The sequence below is a fragment of the Populus alba genome, chromosome 1, assembly GCF_005239225.2.
Source record: "Populus alba chromosome 1, ASM523922v2, whole genome shotgun sequence".
Classification (NCBI taxonomy): domain Eukaryota; kingdom Viridiplantae; phylum Streptophyta; class Magnoliopsida; order Malpighiales; family Salicaceae; genus Populus; species Populus alba.
Genome location: NC_133284.1, coordinates 795,138 through 818,532, shown reverse-complemented (window position 1 = coordinate 818,532; position 23,395 = coordinate 795,138). Strand labels below are relative to the sequence as shown.

The 23,395-nt window shown below is 35.8% G+C and overlaps 1 pseudogene; it reads right to left on the bottom strand.

Annotated features, from left to right (window-relative positions):
• Positions 1-1,930: 1,930 nt before the first annotated feature.
• On the bottom strand, positions 1,931-20,081 carry LOC140954636 (uncharacterized; annotated as a pseudogene).
• Between the last annotated feature and the right edge of the window lie 3,314 nt (positions 20,082-23,395).

Here is a 23,395-nt window from a genome sequence, read left to right as displayed (position 1 = left end):
TCCGAAATCTAGAGCTCCAGATATGAGTCCAATTACCGAGCAATATTCCGGTTTGGACTGCACCGACATCTCTTTTCTAAGTTTGGCCATCTCTTTGTCCTTTAACTTTCAATGCTTAAACTCATCAATCAATCCTTTTATTTATGTGATAGTCCTGGCATTTTAAAAATGAGCATTTACCATAAATTAAGGTATCTTATAATATTAAACTTGTTATTATAAAACATGCTTTAGTTAAGGAGTTATTGATACTTCAAGTGCAAAATGATGATATAAAACCTTGATAAACATGCACTTTTAAGTACTAATCACTTATAATATCAAACTTGTTATTATAAAACATGATTTGGTTAAGGAGTTATTGATACTTCAAGTGCAAAATGATGATATAAAACCTTGATAAACATGGCACTTTTAAGTACTAATCACACCCCCAACCAGCTTATTACTAGTCCCTAGTAATCTAAAGCGTTAAATATAGAGAAACAATTTGCAAGTTCCACAAAGCAAGGCATTCATCATTCAACTTCCATTAATCTATCCAGATAAACAAACTCTCATTAAATTTATATTCCTGCTTCATACTTTCGTAAACAAGATATTAATAAACCTTCTTTTTTGTGTGCTCAATGAAAACATAGATGATGGGGCTTTTTGTTGGAAGAAAACAATATTATATGTTCAAATGTTTAAGGTGAACTTCCTTGGGTTGGGATTTTTTTTCTTCTTTTTTTTTTCTCTTTTTTTTTTCTTCTTTTTATTTTCTTTTTATTTATATACACATACAACTTAAAACACAATGTATCTTTAACCCATGTAAACGAGTTTTAGGCTAATGACTCCCAGACCAGTTGGTCTTAGGGCATTAGGTGTTGAGACACCCCTACGAGCTTAACAACTCGGGTTGCAGATACTGATACGTAGATAGTGCAATGTTTGATTCCCTTAAGCTTTTCTCCTTAACCCATGTAACAAGCTTTGGGCCAATAGGCTCCCAAGTCAGTTGACTTTAGGGTATTAGGTGTTAAAACACCCCTTCGGGCTTAATTGCTTAGGTTAGGGAGGCTACGAAACCAAACTTATCCACGTTTTATTATCATCAATACTATCTCTTCTTTTTTTTCTTTTTTTTTCTTTGCAAATTATATACTATCCTTTTCCCTTAGTTTGTTACCTTCAACAAAAGAACATAATTAATGTAATTAATCCAATGTGCAACCCACAATCATATGTTAAAGTGTGTGTGTGAAAATGAAGGTTTAATAATACTTGTTAAATGAGTAATAGGAGCAGAATCAAGTGATAACAATGTGAGAGTTTGTAAACCTGAATATTTCAAGAAGTATTATGATAGACCTTGGTAATGAAACTTTACTAAGATGCGTCTCTAGAGTCAATAAAATTGATTCCATACTCTGCCATCCTAATAACAATTTTGTCAAATGGTTTTAATAATAGCAAAAAACAGTTAGCAAGTTTGAATATATATATTTTTTTTTAAAACTACTACCTCTTCCCCCCAACCAAAACGAGACATTGTCCTCAATGTTTCGAAGGTAGAAAGATAGAGTATAGAAGACATCACCTGAAACAAGCGAACAATGACAAACCTGAAACACACTTAAACAAACATAAGAAGTAACAAAACAAACATAATATGCTATTAATAAAACCAAAAGACACAAGGTTTCACAGATGAAGGCTCAAATCTAATCTAACAGCTTTTTACGGCTTTCCTTAGTTGACCATCTAGACGACTCATGCAGGGATCAATGACAGGGATGAAAGATTGTAGTTGGTCAATCAATTGTTCAGCCAGTAAGCAGCAGAGATTATGATTCGTCGTGCCGAAGATGTTAGAAAATTCTGTTCCAACAGCTTGATCAAGGAAAGACAGCAACTATCATAAAAACCATTAACATTTAAAAACCTATAGGTTATGGTGAATGTGCAGTTGGGCCCAAGATGAAATATGAAAGATCTCTTCCAATGTGGCCCAGACCACCTGGTAAGGCAATGAAGGCATCAACATGGTTAAACATGGTATTCAGTCGGTCAGACATTGTTGGGACCTGTAGTTCCTCTCCAATTGTTTTTCCATATTATGTCCCCAGTTGCTAAAGCTTTGGGGACAACCCCCAAAACTTGACTGCCTCCTAAAAATGCAGCCATTGACACACCTTCCCATTAACCCAAGGCTGCCTCCCCCATACACTAAATGAATCTTTCTCTCAGCTAGTACCCGACCCAAGATGATTTGCTGATTCTAAAAACTCTTTTTCTTTCCCAGAACTGGATTCCACCGAAAACACAAATATTCTTATATGATGACTTGAGGAACCTGCCATTTTCTACACACTTCTATATTTGATGATATATTGGGATGAGTAGAAATGAAGGGAAGGAAGAGAAGAATTTATAGATGAAAAAGTGAAAATGCAATCATACCACCTATATGTAGGCCAATTGTAGTCTCACAAACTCTCTCGCTTTATTAATTATTTATTTTGAAAAAGCATGTATGTACAGGTAGTTGTGATTGTGGCTCACATCTTCCCTTGGTTTTACGTCCAAGAACGGCTTAAACGCCCTCTATGGGTCGGGGATAGGCTTCCCATCCAGTTTTTCTTAAAAACTGGCAAACAGGGTCTTTTTTTTAGTCAGATTCCCAAGACTAAGTCGATCATGTTCTTTATGGAATTGTGGCCATAAATCATGAATTACACGATGCACATCTCCACTAGGATGCGTCTCAAGGGTCAACAAAAGATTATCTAAAGACCCCTTACTCAGGCCATCCTTAATGAATTGTATCTTATCTTCACGGTTTACAGATACCATTCCTAAAGAACGACATGTTGCATTACAAGTCCATCTGGCACATCTGTGACAGACTTTCAGTCGTTTTGCACGACGTTTCTTTGCAAAAGTGCTTTTACCTGTTCCAGGCATGTGTGAAATGAAAGAATTGGAGGACTCACCTGATAATCGGACCTTTGCTTCAATTAGCCAACGAATATCTTCAGGAATTCCATGATTCATTAACAACCGTAATCTTTCACACCTAGCATGATAAATTTTATTAATCGCATTTGGAGGCAAAGCGGGAAAATACCTTTTCAAGAGTGGTGTCCATTTTCAAAAGAGAATTGGAGAAGAGATTCAAAGAAGGGAGAAAGAGCTAAGAATTGTACAAATATATACAAATATCAGTTATTTGGGAAACTGAAAGAACCGACTTAAGTCATGGAGTACCGTTATCCGCCATTTGACCGGGGTGAAAGAGAGACTAGCAAAACAATAGATACAACAAAACACAAAAACAATGTGAGAAAAAAGAATCAATCTTTATATACAGGATCACTCAATTTAATAGAGTCATTTTCAACCGAAAAAATTATCAAAAATAAAACTTTCAAACGATGCCCATTTACCTTGAAAACATTGCCATTCTTTGGATCCTCAATATCACAGGCCCCATATGGATACACATGTTTCACAATGAAAGGACCGCTCCATCTTGATCTTAATTTTCCAGGAAATAAATGGAGTCGAGAATTATAAAGCAAGACTTTTTCACCAACATTGAATGTTTTTCTCAATATTTTCTTGTCATGAAAGTCTTTGATTCTTGCTTTATGAATTTTTGAATTGCCATATGCATCATTTCTTATTTCCTCAAGCTCATTTATTTGCAATTTTCGCAGCTGACTAGCATCATCAAGGTTTGAATTGAAAGCTTTAATAGCCCAATAAGCTTTATGTTCAATTTCCACAGGCAAGTGACAAGGTTTTCCATAGACTAGTCTATAAGGTGACATACCTAATGATGTTTTATAAGCAGTTCGGTAAGCCCAAAGTGCATCATTAAGTCTTAAAGACCAGTCTTTCCTATTAGGGTTCACTGTTTTCTCCAAGATCTGTTTGATCTCCCTATTAGCAAGCTCTACTTGTCCACTTGTCTGAGGGTGATAAGGGGTGGCAACTTTATGTGTGATTCCATATTTCTTCATTAAAGACTCAAATGGCTTGTTGCAAAAGTGTGTTCCACCATCACTTATCATGGCTCGAGGGATTCCAAATCGACTTAAAATGTTTTCTTTCAAAAACTTTATCACCGTTTTGTGATCATTGGTTCGACTTGGAATTGCCTCTATCCATTTTGAAACATAATCTACTGCGACCAATATGTACAAGAAACCAAATGATGGAGGGAATGGACCCATGAAATCTATACCCCAACAGTCAAAGATCTCAATGACAAGAATAGGATTTAAAGGCATCATGTGACGTTTCGAAATAGATCCCAACTTTTGACAATTTTCACAAATCTTACAGAATGCATGTGAGTCTTTGAACATGGTGGGCCAATAGAATCCACTTTGTAAGATTTTTGCAGTTGTCTTTCTTGATGAGAAATGACCCCCACATGCCTCAGAATGACAAAATTTAATGACACTACTTACCTCATTGTCAGGAATGCATCTTCGAAATATTTGATCAGGACAATATTTGAATAAATAAGGGTCATCCCAATAAAAGTTCTTTACTTCGTTCAAGAACTTTCTTTTGTCTTGGGTACTCCAATGAGCTGGCAATTGTCCTGAAACAAGAAAATTAACAATATTAGCAAACCAAGGCATCGTAGAGACAAAAAATAAGGATTCATCAGGAAAGTAGTCATCGATTGGTGTAATGTCAGATCTCGAATCGGTTGTCAATCTTGACAAATGATCCGCGACAACATTTTCAGTGCCTTTCTTGTCTTTGATTGTGATATCAAATTCTTGAAGTAACAAAATCCACCGCACCAATCTAGCCTTAAAATCTTTCTTAGAGAGAAGATATTTCAATGCTGCATGATCACTAAAAACAATAACAGGTGAGCCAACAAGATAAGATCTGAACTTGTCACATGCAAATACTACTGCAAGTAATTCTTTTTCAGTGGTAGTGTAATTCAGTTGAGCACTATTTAAAGTTTTACTTGCATAGTAAATCACATAAGGTTTCTTATCTTTCCTTTGTCCCAAGACAGCACCCACGACATAATCACTAGCGTCAACACATTATTTTCAAAAGGTAATGACCAATCAGGAGGTTGAATGACAGGAGCAGAAGTAAGCAAGTTTTTAAGTTTAACAAAGGCTTCCTCACAATGTTCAGTCCATTCAAAAATATTATCCTTGTTAGAAGGTTACTCAAGGGCTTAGATATTACACTAAAATCTTTGATGAAACCTTCTGTAAAAACCAGCATGTCCTAAGAATGATCTAACATCTTTAACAGATTTTTGGTGTTGGTAAGTTGGCAATTAACTCGATTTTAGATTTGTCAAACCTCAATTCCTTTCGATGAAACAATGTGACCAAGTACAATGCCGTTTGTTACCATAAAGTGACATTTTTCCCATCAGTACAAGATTCTTCTCTTCACACCTGCTCAAAACCTTTTCTAAGTTAGTCAAACAATCATCAAATGAATCACCAAAAACAGAAAAATCATCCATAAAAATTTTCAAGAAAAACGTTCAACCATATCAACTGAATATGCTAAGCATGCATCTTTTGAAACGTGGCTGGTGCATTACATAATCCAAAAAGGCATCCTTCGATATGCAAAAGTACCAAATGGACATGTGAAAATAGTCTTCTCTTGATCTTCCAATGCAATTTCAATTTGATTGTAACCTGAATAACCATCTAGGAAACAATAAAATTCATGACCTGCAACTCTTTCTAGGATTTTGGTCCATGAAAGGTAAAGGGAAATGATCTTTTCTAGTCATTGAATTAAGTTTCCTATAGTCAATGCACATGCGCCAACCCGTAACAGGTCCTAGTTGGAATTAACTCATTTTTCTCATTTGTTATCACAGTGACTCCAGACTTTTTGGGTACAACTTGGGTAGGACTTACCCATTTGCTATCAGAAATAGGATAAATGATTCCATTATCTAGAAGCTTAATGACTTCATTTTTCACTACTTCTTTCATATTAGGATTAGCCTTCGTTGCATTTCTCTAGAGGGTTTAGCATTTTCCTCCAAATAAATCATGTGTGTGCAAATCAAAGGGCTAATTCCTTTTATGTCAGCTATGGTCCATCCTAATGCATTTTTGTGCATTTTCAGAGTCTGTAATAACTTACCTTCTTGATGCGCATTAAGTTTGGAAGAGATTATTACCGGAAAAGTTTCATTTTCTCCAAAAATGAGTATTTGAGATTAAATGGTAACGACTTCAATTCAGGTTTTGGTGGTTGAACACTTGAAGGTATGAGCTCAATTGATCGTGGTGGCAATTCTTTAATTTGTGGTTTCCAATTGCATGCCTTTGATTCCTGAAAGTAGACCATTTGCAAATCATCAGAATTCATCAATCTCAGTTTCATCACTAGAAGTGGTTTTGAAATTGATCATGAACTAATTTTTCAATAAAGTCCACTTCCTGTTAAATCATTATCATCTCCAGGTTGCTTGTAAATGTTGAAAATATTCATCTCCAATGTCATGTTCCAAATGATAGCTTCATCAGTCCATTCCTACAATTAAATCAATGCATTAGAAGTGGCAAGAAATGGACGTCCTAAAAATGAACAGGAATTGAATTACATGCTTCAATAGGTTGCGTGTCCAAGACAACAAAATCCACAGGATAAATGAATTTTATCAACTTGTACCAACACATCTTCAATTATTCCTCTAGGCACTTTTACAGATCTATCGGCGAGTAAAAGAGTTACAGAGGTTGGTTTTAACTCACCTAGATTGAGACTCTGAAAAACTGAATATGGAAGTAAATTCACACTAAGCTCCAAGATCAAGTAAGGCTCTTTCAATTTTATGTTCTCCAATAAAGCAAGAAATTGTAGGACAACCAGGGTCTTTATATTTCAAAGCATTATTGTTCTGAAGAATGGCACTTACTTGTTCGGCTAAAAATGCTTTCTTTTTTCACATTCAATTTCTCTTCACAGTGCACAGATCTTTCAAAAATTTAGCATAGGAAGGAACCTGTTTAATAGCATCCAACAAAGGTATATTGATCCTTACCTGTTTGAAAATTTTCAAAGATTTCAGAGTTGTGACTAACTTTCCTTTGTTTGATCATGGCATGAGGAAATGGAAGTGCTGGCGGGGAATCAGCCTTTTCTTTGCAATGTTCAGGTTCAACCCCTTCCTTACCCTCAGAGATAGACTCATCATCTTTCTCACAAGGTTCAAGAATAGGTTTTTCAATAACTTACCACTACGAAGAGTGATGACTGATTTTGACTTGATCCATGTGTTGGCTTCCAGAACTACTTTGCATTTGCATTGTATTGCCCCTTTGGATTTTGTTGTGGTTGAGAAGGAAACTTACCTTTCTCTTGGAAACTGAGAGCAGATGTTAATTTTTGCAAGAGCATCTTTAAAATCGGTCATTGCTTTGAGCAAGTTGAGTGTTGATTGTCTCCTGCTTTTCAATGAATGCATGCAATGTTTCCTCAAAATTTCTTCTAGGAGGTGGAGCATAAGGAGGTGCATATCCATGAGAATTTTTGGAAATTATGGTGTGCTTGAAACGGTGGAATGTGAAGTTTGTGCATTGTTGTTATCACTCTTCCAACTAAAATTTGGGTGATTTCTCCAACCAGGGTTATATGTTTGTGAGTATGGGTTATGGTTGGGTCCTTTGGAAACTGTTTAAAGCATGGGCTTGTTCATGGAGGCATTCCTTGAAAGGAAGGCAAAGTTTGGACAATCATTGGTTGCATGCTCATTTGTTTCACAGATTTGACACACAATGTCTTGAACAGATTTTAATTGACCACTTTTTTTCAATTCAAGTGCTTCGACTTTTCTAGCTAAAGATGCAAACTTGGCTTGGAGGTCATGATCTTCCCTAAGGTTGTGCATACCTCCACTAGATGTATGAGGTTGAGTTTTACTTGGTGCCTCATAAGTACCTATGGTGTCCCAATTTTGAGCATTTTCAGCTAGCAAGTCTAGGTACTCCATTGCTTCATTAGGGTCTTTATCTTCAAAAGTTCCATTGCACATCAATTCAACCATTTGCCTATCTCTAGGTGTTAAACCTTCATAAAAATGTGAAACCCAATCTCCATGTTTCAAAACCATGATGTGGGCAAGTATTAAGCAAATCTCGATACCTATCCCAACATTGGGTAAAATGTTTCTCCTGGTTTTTTGAGTGAAAGTGATGATTTGTCTTTTGAAAGAGTTTGTTCTGTGAGATGGAAAAAACTTCTTTAAAATTGTTGTTGCATTTCATCCCAAGCACGAATGGATCCCGGTCTCAAACTTTGTAGCCATGTTTTAGCTTTATCCTTTTAATGAAAAAGGAAAAAAGCTTTAATCGAATGGTGTTCATGCTACAATTTGAGTCATTTAGGTATTACAGACCTCCTCAAATTCCCTTAAATGCAAGTATGGATTTTCTAAGTCTAAGCCATGAAAAGATGGTAAAAGTTGAATAATGCCTGGCTTAAAATAAAAATGAGATGCATCTGGAGGGAAAACTATGCATGAGGGTGCACTTGTTCTTGTGGGATTCATGTGGTCTCTAAGTGTTCTCATACGGTTATTCTCATTATTCTCATTATGAAGTGATTGATTATCTTCTTCGGCCATAATTTTTCTGAAAATGATGAGGATACCCTACAAAAGTCTACCACTTAATGTACGTGACCAAACTCTCATGCACGTGTAAGAAGAGAATAAAAGCAAGAAAAGAAAATAGAAGAAAAAGAAAACAAACAAAACAAGGAAACAAAAATAGATAAAATGAAAGTGAAAAGAGAAAATAAATTAAATATTATAATTTATACAAGAATTTTGCTTTGAGCATGATCTTGATCTGAAAACCAAGAATTCTTCAATTCTCATGGATATGCACCTCCTTATGCTCCACCTCCTAGAAGAAATTTTAAGGAAACATTGCATGCATTCATTGAAAAGCAGGAGACAATCAACACTCAACTTGCTCAAAGCATGACCGATTTTAAAGATGCTCTTGCAAAATTAACATTTGCTCTCAGTTTCCAAAGAGAAGGTAAGTTGCCTTCTCAACCACAACAAAATCCAAAGGGGCAATACAATGCAAATGCAAGTAGTTTTTGGAAGCCAACACATGGATCAAGTCAAATCAAGTCATCACTCTCTCGTAGTGGTAAGGTTATTGAAAAACCTATTCTTGAACCTTGTGAGAAAGATGTATGAGTCTATCTCTGAGGGTAAGGAAGGGGTTGAACCTGAACATTGCAAAGAAAAGGCTGATTCCCCGCCAGCACTTCCATTTCCTCATGCAATGATCAAACAAAGGAAAGTTAGTTCACAACTCTGAAATCTTTGAAATTTTCAAACAGGTAAGGATCAATATACCTTTGTTGGATGCTATTAAACAGGTTCCTTCCTATGCTAAATTTTGAAAGATCTGTGCACTGTGAAGAGAAAATTGAATGTGAAAAAGAAAGCATTTTTAGCCGAACAAGTAAGTGCCATTCTTCAGAAATAATGCTTTGAAATATAAAGACCCTGGTTGTCCTACAATTTCTTGCTTTATTGGAGAACATAAAATTGAAAGAGCCTTACTTGATCTTGGAGCTAAGTGTGAATTTACTTCCATATTCAGTTTTTCAGAGTCTCAATCTAGGTGAGTTAAAAACCAACCTCTGTAACTCTTTTACTCGCCGATAGATCTGTAAAAAGTGCCTAGAGGAATAATTGAAGATGTGTTGGTACAAGTTGATAAATTCATTTATCCTGTGGATTTTGTTGTCTTGGACACGCAACCTGTTGAAGCATGTAATTCAATTCCTGTCATTTTAGGACGTCCATTTCTTGCCACTCTAATGCATTGATTAATTGTAGGAATGGACTGATGAAGCTATCATTTGGAAACATGACATTGGAGATGAATATTTTCAACATTTACAAGCAACCTGGAGATGATATAATGATTTACAGGAAGTGGACTTTATTGAAAAATTAGTTCATGATCAATTTCAAACCACTTCTAGTGAAACTGAGATTGATGAATCTGATGATTTGCAAATGGTCTACTTTCAGGAATCAAAGGCATGCAATTGGAAACCATAAATTGAAGAATTGCCACCCGATCAATTGAGCTCATACCTTCAAGTGTTCAACCACCAAAACCTGAATTGAAGCCGTACCATTTAATCTCAAATACTCATTTTTGGGAGAAAATGAAACTTTTCCGGTAATATAATCTCTTCCAAACTTAATGCGCATCAAGAAGGTAAGTTATTACAGACTCTGAAAATTGCACAAAAAATGCATTAGGATGGACCATAGCTGACATAAAAGGAATTAGCCCTTTGATTTGCACACACAGGATTTATTTGGAGGAAAATGCTAAACCCTCTAGAGAATGCAACGAAGGCTTAATCCTAATATGAAAGAATAGTGAAAAAAATGAAGTCATTAAGCTTCTAGATAATGGAATCATTTATCCTATTTCTGATAGCAAATGGGTAAGTCCTACCCAAGTTGTACCCAAAAAGAAGATTCTGGAGTCACTGTGATAACAAATGAGAAAAATGAGTTAATTCCAACTAGGACTGTTACGGGTTGGCGCATGTGCATTGACTATAGGAAACTTAATTCAATGACTAGAAAAGATCATTTCCCTTTACCTTTCATGGACCAAATCCTAGAAAGAGTTGCAGGTCATGAATTTTATTGTTTCCTAGATGGTTATTCAAGTTACAATCAAATTGAAAATTGCATTGGAAGATCAAGAGAAGACTACTTTCACATGTCCATTTTGTACTTTTGCATATCGAAGGATGCCTTTTGGATTATGTAATGCACCAGCCACGTTTCAAAGATGCATGCTTAGCATATTCAGTGATATGGTTGAACGTTTTCTTGAAATTTTTATGGATGATTTTTCTGTTTTTGGTGATTCATTTGATGATTGTTTGACTAACTTAGAAAAGGTTTTGAGCAGGTGTGAAGAGAAGAATCTTGTACTGAATTGGGAAAAATGTCACTTTATGGTAACAAACGGCATTGTACTTGGTCACATTGTTTCATCGAAAGGAATTGAGGTTGACAAATCTAAAATCGAGTTAATTGCCAACTTACCAACACCAAAATCTGTTAAAGATGTTAGATCATTCTTAGGACATTGACACGACCAAAAGCTTGATGTCTTTTCCCAAGTGCAGGAGTGTCGAAGTAATAAATAACCCGGCAAGACCGGGGTCGAACCACAGAGAGGTTAATTGTATAAATTATAAATAACAATACAACAATAACAATAGTTATTATTATAATACTCAGTACGTGGCGTTGTTACACCTGAGAATGATCCAAAGATCGGGTCACAGGTTTCCAGCCTATATACTGAGTTTATGAAAAGATCAAAGGGATATATTACAGAATGTAAATAACAACAACAACAATAATAAAAATAATAATAGTAGTAGTAGCAGCAATAGAATAAGATGAAGAAATTAATGAGAACTTTGAGTTGGAAGATTAATGTAAGGATTAAACAACGATAAAAACAAATGTCAAGGTTAGAGGATCCACTAATGGTACTTCAAACAAGTATAGTATAAACTCTTATTACTCAATAGGAAACCACACATTAAAGGAGGTTTTCCAATCAGATTATAAATTGTTAACATGATTACATTAGTTATCTTATTCGAATAAAGCTAATACTTGTAAATGTTGGCAAGGCATTCATGATTATAACTTATGTTAACAACAAATCAAGTTCCTTTCATAGCTCAGGTGTCGGTTATACCATACAGTATGGGCTATGAAAGTGCCAAGTATTTGTTGTACCAAGTGTTATACAACATAAATCTAGATTAACCATTTAACAAGCAAAGTATTAAAAGTGAACAAGATAACAAATATAAAACATGTTAGTATCCAACGTTAAGGTCCATGTAAGTTTATATTATTCTTATTCTTACACCATTAGTGTACCCTTTTCACCTTGACATAATTAACTTAGCTAAACATAATGAAAGAAAGAAACATAAATGAACAAGATAAGAACATAAATGAGAAAGAAGTTAACTAAGTAAAGGAAAGGAAATGAAGTGCATAAACTTGATATTAATGAAAGCAAAACATAAGCAATACAAAGAGAGAAAGCAATAGCATGATCTTGATCTGGAAACCAAGATGCCTCAATACATGGTAAGTGCCGCCTCCTTTTATAGGCCAAAATTTGGAACTATTGATTTGTTTGACTAATTGATGAGTGGGTGGCCACATCTTGACTAGATAACAATCCTTATTTCTTGTCTGATCAAGACGTCATTGCTAACATCATAATTTGCCCAGAATCCTCAAGAATGTTCTAGGAAATTGTCTCAGCTTTCACAACAAAAAAAAGATGAGGTCACATTTGGACTTCTAGAACTCAAGATATGGGGCTGAACACTAAATAGTGTTTGGGCTGCAGGACAGCTTCGGACTTCTTCGTTGTTCCTTCAATTTGGACTTCAAAACGACCTTTTCAAATCTTGGGCTCCTCATGAAAGTTGTAGGCTTTTGTCTTACCTTTCCATCCATATAAAGTGGACCTAAATCCGAAATCTAGAGCTCCAGATATGATCCAATTACCGAGCAATGTTCCGGTTTGGACTGCACCGACATCTCTTTTCTAAGTTTGGCCATCTCTTTGTCCTTTAACTTTCAATGCTTAAACTCATCAATCAATCCTTTTATTTATGTGATAGTCCTGCATTTAAAATGAGAATTTACCATAAATTAAGGTATCTTATAATATCAAACTTGTTATTATAAAACATGCTTTAGTTAAGGAGTTATTGATACTTCAAGTGCAAAATGATGATATAAAAGCTTGATAAACATGCACTTTTAAGTACTAATCAGACATGCTGGTTTTTACAGAAGGTTCATCAAAGATTTTAGTGTAATATCTAAGCCCTTGAGTAACCTTCTAACAAAGGATAATATTTTTGAATGGACTGAACATTGTGAGGAAGCCTTTGTTAAACTTAAAAACTTGCTTACTTCTGCTCCTGTCATTCAACCTCCTGATTGGTCATTACCTTTTGAAATAATGTGTGACGCTAGTGATTATGCCGTGGGTGCTGTCTTGGACAAGGAAAGATAAGAAACCTTATGTGATTTACTATGGCAAGTAAAACTTTAAATAGTGCTCAACTGAATTACACTACCACTGAAAAAGAATTACTTGCAGTAGTATTTGCATGTGACAAGTTCAGATCTTATTTGTTGGCTCACCTGTTATTGTTTTTTAGTGATCATGCAGCATTGAAATATCTTCTCTCTAAGAAAGATTTTTAAGGCTAGATTGGTGCGGTGGATTTTTGTTACTTCAAGAATTTGATATCACAATCAAAGACAAGAAAGGCACTGAAAATGTTGTCGCGGATCATTTGTCAAGATTGACAACCGATTCGAGATCTGACATTACACCAATCGATGACTACTTTCCTGATGAATCCTTATTTTTTTGTCTCTACGATGCCTTGGTTTGCTAATATTGTTAATTTTCTTGTTTCAGACAATTGCCAGCTCATTGGAGTACCCAAGACAAAGAAAGTTCTTCAAGAACGAAGTAAAGAACTTTTATTGGGATGACCCTTATTTATTCAAATATTGTCCTGATCAAATATTTCGAAGATGCATTCCTGAAAATGAGGTAAGTAGTGTCATTAAATTTTGTCATTCTGAGGCATGTGGGGGTCATTTCTCATCAAGAAAGACAACTGCAAAAATCTTACAAAGTGGATTCTATTGGCCCACCATGTTCAAAGACTCACATGCATTCTGTAAGATTTGTGAAAATTGTCAAAGTTGGGATCTATTTTCGAAACGTCACATGATGCCTTTAAATCCTATTCTTGTCATTGAGAATCTTTGACTGTTGGGGTATAGATTTCATGGGTCCATTCCCTCCATCATTTTGGTTTCTTGTACATATTGGTCGCAGTAGATTATGTTTCAAAATGGATAGAGGCAATTTCCAAGTCGAACCAATGATCACAAAACGGTGATAAAGTTTTTGAAAGAAAACATTTTAAGTCGATTTTGGAATCCTCGAGCCATGATAAGTGATGGTGGAACACACTTTTGCAACAAGCCATTTGAGTCTTTAATGAAGAAATATGGAATCACACATAAAGTTTGCCACCCCTTATCACCCTCAGACAAGTGGACAAGTAGAGCTTGCTAATAGGGAGATCAAACAGATCTTGGAGAAAACAGTGAACCCTAATAGGAAAGACTGGTCTTTAAGACTTAATGATGCACTTTGGGCTTACCGAACTGCTTATAAAACATCATTAGGTATGTCACCTTATAGACTAGTCTATTGGAAAACCTTGTCACTTGCCTGTGGAAATTGAACATAAAGCTTATTGGGCTATTAAAGCTTTCAATTCAAACCTTGATGATGCTAGTCAGCTGCGAAAATTGCAAATAAATGAGCTTGAGGAAATAAGAAATGATGCATATGACAATTCAAAAAATTCATAAAGCAAGAATCAAAAGACTTTCATGACAAGAAAATATTGAGAAAAACATTCAATGATTGGTGAAAAAGTCTTGCTTTATAATTCTCGACTCCATTTATTTCCTGGAAAATTAAGATCAAGATGGAGCGGTCCTTTTCATTGTGAAACATGTGTATCCATATGGGGCCTGTGATATTGAGGATCCAAACGAATGACAAATGTTTTCAAGGTAAATGGGCATCGTTGAAGTTATTTTGATAATTTTTTCGGTTGAAAAATGACTCTATTAAATTGAGTGGAGCTCCTGTATATAAAGATTGATTCTTTTTCTCACATTGTTTTGTGTTTATGTTGTATCTATGTTTTGCTAGTCTCTCTTTCACCCCGGTCAAATGTGCGGATAACGGTACTCCGTGACTTAAAGTCGGTTCTTTCAGTTTCCCAAATAACTGATATTTGTATATATTTGTACAATTCTTAGCTCTTTCTCCTTCTTTTGATCTCTCTCCAATTCTCTTTTGAAAATGGACACCACTCTTGAAAAAGTTGAAAAGGTATTTTCCCGCTTTGCCTCCAAAATGCGATTAATAAAATTTTTTATCGTTGCTAGGTGTGAAAGATTACGGTTGTTAATGAATCATGGAATTCCTGAAGATATTCGTTGGCTAATTGAAGCAAAGGTCCGATTAATCAGGTGAGTCCTCCAATTCTTTCATTTCACACATTGCCTGGAACAAGTAAAAGCACTTTTGCAAGAAACGTCGTGAAAAACGACTGAAGTCTGTCACAGATGTGCCAGATGGACTTGTAATGCAACATGTCGTTCTTTAGGAATGGTATCTGTAAACCGTGAAGATAAGATACAATTCATTAAGGATGGCCTGAGTAAGGCGGTCTTAGATTAATCTTTTGTTTGACCCTTGAGACGCATCTTAGTGGAGATGTGCATCGTGTAATTCATGATTTATGGCCACAATTCCATAAAGAACATGATCGACTTAGTCTTGGGAATCTGACTAAAAAAGACCCTGTTTGCCAGTTTTTAAGAAAACTGGATGGGAAGCCTATCCCCGACCCATAGAGGGGCGTTTAAAGCCGTTCTTGGACGTAAAACCAAGGGAAGATGTAGAGCCACAATCACAACTACCTGTACATACATGCTTTTTTTCAAAATAAATAATTAATAAAGCGAGAGAGTTTGTGAGACTACAATTGGCCTACATATAGGTGGTATGATTGCATTTTCACTTTTTTCATCTATAAAATTCTTCTCTTCCTTCCCTTCATTTCTACTCATCCCATATATTCATCAAATATAGAAGTGTGTAGAAATGGCAGGTTCCTCAAGTCATCATATAAGAAATATTTGTGTTTTCGGTGGATCCAGTTCTGGGAAAGAAAAAGAGTTTTTAGAATCAGCAAATCATCTTGGTCGGGTACTAGCTGAGAGAAAGATTCATTTAGTGTATGGGGGAGGCAGCCTTGGGTTAATGGGAGGTGTGTCAATGGCTGCATTTTTAGGAGGCAGTCAAGTTTTGGGGGTTGTCCCCAAAGCTTTAGCAACTGGGGACATAATTGGAAAAACAATTGGAGAGGAACTACAGGTCCCAACAATGTCTGACCGACTGAATACCATGTTTAACCATGTTGATGCCTTCATTGCCTTACCAGGTGGTCTGGGCACATTGGAAGAGATCTTTCATATTTCATCTTGGGCCCAACTGCACATTCACCATAAACCTATAGGTTTGTTAAATGTTAATGGATTTTATGATAAGTTGCTGTCTTTCCTTGATCAAGCTGTGGAACAGGAATTTCTAAACATCTTCGGCACGACGAATCATTAATCTCTGCTGCTACTGCTGAACAATTGATTGACCAAACTACAATCTTTCATCCCTGTCATTGATCCCTGCATGAGTCGTCTAGATTGGTCAACTAAGGAAAGCCGTAAAAAGCTTAGATTAGATTTGAGCCTTCATCTGTGAAACCTTGTGTCTTTTTGGTTTTATTAATAGCATATTATTTTGTTTTTGTTTACTTCTTATGTTTGTTTAAGTGTGTTTCAGGTTTGTCATTGTTCGCTGTTTCAGGTGATGTCTTCTATACTCTATCTTTCTACCTTCGAACATTGAGGACAATGTCTCGTTTTGGTTGGGGGGAGAGGGTAGTAGTTTTAAAAAAAATATATATATATATTAACTTGCTAACTGTTTTTGCTATTATTAAAACCATTTGACAAAATTGTTATTAGGATGGCAGAGTATGGAATCAATTTTATTGACTCTAGAGACGCATCTTAGTAAGTTTCATTACCAAGGTCTATCATAATACTTCTTGAAATATTCAGGTTTACAAACTCTCACATTGTTATCACTTGATTCTGCTCCTATACTCACTTTAACAAGTATTATTAAACCTTCATTTTCACACACACACTTTAACATATGATTGTGGGTTGCACATTGGATTATTACATTAATTATGTTCTTTTGTTGAAGGTAACAACTAAGGGAAAAAGGATAGTAATATAATTTTGCAAAGAAAAAAAAAAAAAAAAAAAAATAGTATTGATGATAATAAAAACGTGGATAAGTTTGGTTTCGTAGCCTCCCTAACCTAAGCAATTAAGCCCGAAGGGGTGTTTTAAACACCTAATACCCTAAAGTCAACTGACTTGGGAGCTATTGGCCCAAAGCTTGTTACATGGGTTAAGGAGAAAAGCTTAAGGGAATCAAACATTGCACTATCTACGTATCAGTATCTGCAACCCGAGTTGTTAAGCTCGTAGGGGTGTCTCAACACCTAATGCCCTAAGACCAACTGGTCTGGGAGTCATTAGCCTAAAAACTCGTTACATGGGTTAAAGATACATTGTGTTTTAAGTTGTATGTGTATATAAATAAAAAGAAAATAAAAAGAGAAAAGAAGAAGAAAAAAGAAAAAAAATCTCAACCCAAGGAAGTTCACCTTAAACATTTGAACATAATATTTGTTTTCTTCCAACAAAAGCCCCATCATCTATGTTTTCATTGAGCACACAAAAAGAAGGTTTATTAATATCTTGTTTACGAAGATCAAGATCATGCTCTTGCTTTCTCTCTTTGTATTGCTTATGTCTTGCTTTCATTAATATTCAAGTTTTATGCACTTCATTTCCTTTCTTTTACTTAGTTAACTTTCTTTCTCATTTATGTTCTTATCTTGTTTATTTATGTTTCTTTCTTTCATTATGTTTAGTTAAGTTAATTATGTCAAGGTGAAAAGGGTACACTAATGGTGTAAGAATAAGTATAATATAAACTTAATATGGACCTTAACGTTGGATACTAAATGTTTTATCATTTTTTATCTTGTTTCACTTTTAATACTTTGCTTGTTAAATGGTTTAATCTAGATTTATGTTGTATAACACTTGGTACAAACAAATACTTGGTACTTTCATAGCCCATACTGTATGGTATAACCGACACCTGAGCTATGAAAGGGACTTGATTTTGTTGTTAACATAAGTTATAAATCATGAATGCCTGCCAACATTTACAAGTATTAGTTTTTATTCGAATAAGATAACTAATGTAATCATCCGTTAACAATTTATAATCTGATTGGAACCTCCTTTATGTGTGGTGTTCCAATTGAGTAATAAGAGTTTATATTATTACTTGTTTGAAGTACCATTAGTGGATCCTCTAACCTTGACATTTGTTTTTATTCATTGTTTAATCCTTACGTTAATCTTTCATCTCAAAGTTCTCATTAATTTCTTCATCTTCTGCTTTTTATTATTGTTATTATTGTTATTATTATTATTATTATTATTTACATTCTGTAATATATCCTCTTGATCTTTTCATAAACCTTAGTATATAGGCTGGAAACCTGTGACCGATCTTTTGGATCATTCTCAGGTGTAACAACGCCACGTACTGAGTTGTTATTGTTGTTATTGTTATTGTTGTTGTTGTTTTTGTTGTCTTGTTATTTTATAATTTATACAATTAACCTCTTTGTGGTTCGGCCCCGGTCTTGCCGGGTTATTTATTACTTCGACACTCCTGCACTTGGTGAGAAGACATCAAGCTTTTGTGTCGCGTAAATTTTATACAAGAATTTACCTCCCGGCAACGGGCCAGGTTTAGAGGATCCACTAATGGTACTTCAACAAGTATAATATAAACTCTTATTACTCAAATTGGAAACCACACATAAAAGAGGTTCCAATCAAATTATAAATTGTTAACATGATTACATTAGTTATCTTATTCGAGATAAAGCTAATACTTGTAAATGTTTGGCAGGCATTCATTGATTATAACTTATGTTAACAACAAATCAAGTTCCTTTCATAGCTCAGGTGTCGGTTATACCATACAGTATGGGCTATGAAAGTACCAAGTATTTGTTGTACCAAGTGTTATACAACATAAATCTAGATTAACCATTTAACAAGCAAAGTATTAAAAGTGAACAAGATAACAAATATAAAACATGTTAGTATCCAACGTTAAGGTCCATGTTAAGTTTATATTATACTTATTCTTACACCATTAGTGTACCCTTTTCACCTTGACATAATTAACTTAGCTGAACATAATGAAAGAAAGAAACATAAATGAACAAGATAAGAACATAAATGAGAAAGAGGTTAACTAAGTAAAGGAAAGGAAATGAAGTGCATAAACTTGATATTAATGAAAGCAAGACATAAGCAATACAAAGAGAGAAAGCAAGAGCATGATCTTGATCTGCAAAGTCAAGATGATCAAACAAGATGAACGGGGATCTATATTTCAAAAACAGGTAAGATGCATTGCATATCATCTCACTTCACAAGCATCGCATATTTGTTTTGCAGATATCTCTCGAAACAAAACTCCTCACGGGATCCAACAAGACACAGATGAATTGAAGTTCTTTTAAATCATATCAAATATGGCAATTCCATAAAAGCAAAATTCATGAATAAAGACGAAAAAGATGGATTTTTATTCATGGGCATAATGGTTTACAAGTACAAACGTTAAACACTGCGAGGACGATTAGGGATATTTTCAGCTCGCTGATGATCCATCATTACTCGAAATTCCTCAAACTGGTTAATTATGCGTTCCATCTGTTCCTCGAACTGCGAGGTGTCGTGTGTTAACATAGTCCCTCCAAAAGTCAACACGTGCATTGAGTTCTTCGTTTCTCCTCTCCAAGTCGTTTCTGTAACGTCTCTCATCATGGAGCCTTTTCCTTAAATTCTCAATCTGATTATGGAGCTCAGGAATTTGAGTATTCAACTCAAGTCTCCTGGCATGAAGACGCTCCGCAACGTTCACCAAAGACGACGTAGCTTTGATACTGAAAGCAAGTGACTGATTCACTGCTTCAATATCGGTCCTGGCTGACAGTATTAATTCATCACGAGGAAGGATCATGTCTCTAGCCACGGCTACAACAATATCTTCATTGTCCATTACAGTATCCTCTATTGTAACTGGACGACCATTCACTTCAAAAGTAGTACGCCAAACAACAGGCTCTGCCGCAGGAGCAAGGTTTGGATTAGCATTGGAAGAAGAGGAAGACATGGTTAAAACTTCAAAAGTTGAGAACTCTGAGAGTATTGAAAATGTGAGAAGTTGATGATGTCTTTTTTCCGATACCGCGTGATTTATAGGGAATTTGCTCCTGCCATCATTTTGAATAGAAGCTCAGATCTTAGCTGTACATATAAGACTTTCTTGAGCGTCGTCTTTGAGATTGATTTGCAAATCAGATCTCAACTGTACATATAAGTCTTTCTTGAGCGTCGTCTTTCAGATTGATTTGCAAATCAGATCCCAGCTGTACATATAAGACTTTCGTGAGAAGCTTACATCATCTTTGAGATCGATTTACAAATCAGATCTCAACCATACAGGTATGACTTCCTTTAGACGTTTTCATCAACCCTGAAGCTCATCATCGGGCAGGTCACCTGGAACAATTAGACCACTTGCGATTTTCATCGCATTTTATCAATCGGGCAGGTCGCCTAGAACAATTAGACCACTTGCGAGTTTCCTCGCATTTTATCAATCGGGCAGGTCGCCTGGAACAATTAGACCACTTGCGAGTTTCCTCGCATTTTTTTTATCGGGCAGGTCGCCTGGAACAATTAGACCACTTGTGAGTTTCCTTGCATTTTATCAATCGGGCAGGTCGCCTGGAACAATTAGACCACTTGCGAGTTTCTTCGCATTTTATCATCGGGCAGGTCGCCTGGAACAATTAGACCACTTGCGAGTTTTCTCGCATTTTATCAATCGGGCAGGTCGCCTGGAACAATTAGACCACTTGCGATTTTCTTCGCATTTTATCATCGGGCAGGTCGCCTGGAACAATTGGACCACTTGCGATTTTCATCGCATTTTATCAATCGGGCAGGTCGCTTGGAACAATTAGACCACTTGCGAGTCTCCTCGCGTTTTATCATTTTATCATCGGGCAGGTCGCCTGGAACAATTAGACCACTTGCAAGTTTTCTCGCATTTTATCAATCGGGCAGGTCGCCTGGAACAATTAGACCACTTGCGATTTTCTTCGCATTTTATCATCGGGCAGGTCGCCTGGAACAATTGGACCACTTGCGATTTTCATCGCATTTTATCAATCGGGCAGGTCGCCTGGAACAATTAGACCACTTGCGAGTCTCCTCGCGTTTTATCATTTTATCAATCGGGCAGGTCGCCTGGAACAATTAGACCACTTGCGAGTCTCCTCACATTTTATCATTTCATCAGCGGGCAGGTCGCCTGGAACAATTAGACCACTCACAAAATTCTTTGCTTCCATTTTCACCAGCGGGCAGGTCGCCTGGAACAATTAGACCAACTGAAAAATCTGTGTATTTTTCAACACCGCCATCATTTTTTTTTCTTTACAAAACTTACTATGCAAAGTCAAAAGAAAATGAATTTTCCAATGCCTTTGCACCGTAAGCATTGTAAAGAGGGGGCAACTGTTGTAACCCAATTTTTGGACTCACCAAGATTTTCTTGAATGTTATTTTATTTCTATTATTATTTATAAAAAATAAAAAAATCAATTTCTTTTTCAAAAATAAAAATTAAAAAAATAAAATAAAGGCTGACAATGTGGAGAAAGGAAATCGGGGAATCAAGCTGCAATTTGGAGGAAGTTCAAGGCCTAATTGTACATTATTGTGCCCAAAAAAATGAAGAAAAAATGCAAATTCAAGGTCAAATTTAAATGATTATTGGATGAATTTGCATAAAAATTAAGTTCAATGACATAATTAATTTTTTAATGGGCCAATTGGATTTAATCATGGGCCAAATTAAATTTTAATTATGTTTAAGAATTAATTTGGGTCCAATTGAAGGGATTTAATTAAGTGCAAGGACTTAATTATACTTTAAATGGGTCAAATTAATTTTATTTGGGGCTTAATTGATAAAAAAATTAAGTTTGGACGTTTAATTTGGGCTTAATTGAGAAAAATCCAAATTTTAAAGGACCACATTTAATTTTTACCAAGTTAATGAGGGGGTTAATTGCATTAAATAAAAAGGTTTAGGGTCAATTAGGGCTCAATTGAAAGAGAGAGGACTGAAATGAACTTTGACCAAAAATCATTGTTCATTATCTTCTTTATTTTTTTCTGAAAAAGCTGGTGTGGTTGACTACTTTGCAGCTGCATTTAATGTACCTAACATCCACCAAATTTGACAAATCTTAGACCAAAATGATCCTCTGCAGTTTTTATACAACCCCATGTGATCAAGTTGGGCTAAATGACAATATATTAGCACTGGTGACAGCCTAAAGAGGCCTACTCAATCAGCTTTTGTCTGCAGATTTTTTTTTTTTCTCTGAAAAAGCTGGTCTGGTTGACTACTTTGCAGCTGCATTCAATGTACCTAATGTCCACCGAATTTAACAAATCTTATATGAATCGGATCCTATGCTTTTTTGCTACAACCCCATGTGATCAGGTTGGGCTAAATGACAATATATTAGCACTGGTGACAGCCTAAAGAGGCCTACTCAATCAGCTTTTGTCTGCAGATTTTCAACTCATGATACCTACTTTGAGCCAATGGTTGGGATCCTTCCCAACTGAATCAAGGGCTTAAAGTTTTTCTCAATGTAGAAAAGATTTCCCTCTTCCACCGCCTATAAATAGAGGTGGATTTCATGGCCTAAAAAAAAGAGAAAATCGGGTCCAAAGTCAGCCAAAAAACCTGTTTTTCTGCCGATTTCTGCAACTTTTTCCTTCTCTCTCCGCCTCTTCTTCAGCACCACCACCACCATCACCGGCTTTACCACCATAATTTCCATCAACTCAGATCCTCTCCACTGGCGGAGCAGCCACTGTGACTTTCTCTCTCCTCTCTCTCCTCTCCTCCTTCTCCCCGCTGCAGATTTTCTTCTTCTTCTTTCTTCCTCTGCTGTCAACGTCTCCTCCTCCAACTCCACCGTTTCAACCACCAGCCGAACCACCTCATCATAGCAGCCACGACCCCTTCATCCAGGTGAGCCTCCCTTCTTTCTTTTTCTTTCTTCTTCTTCTTCTTCCTTTCCTATTGCATGAACAGTAGACGTGAAATATAATTCACGTCCTACTGTTCATGCAGGACGTGAATTATATATATATTTTGTGTGTGTGTGTTGTGTGGTGTGTTATAATAATAAAAAATAAAAAAATAATAAAACAAAACCAAGGGAGTTCTTGCAGTAGGCATTGATGTCATGTTACTTTGCACACAAAACTGTACCGTAATTTTGTAATATGGGGAGAACAAATAACTGCTGCTTTTCCGAGTCCTAAAATTTTCTAGCATGTCTCAATCGTTGTGCTGCTTGAATGTAGCATGTTTATTGTACAATATCACACTTT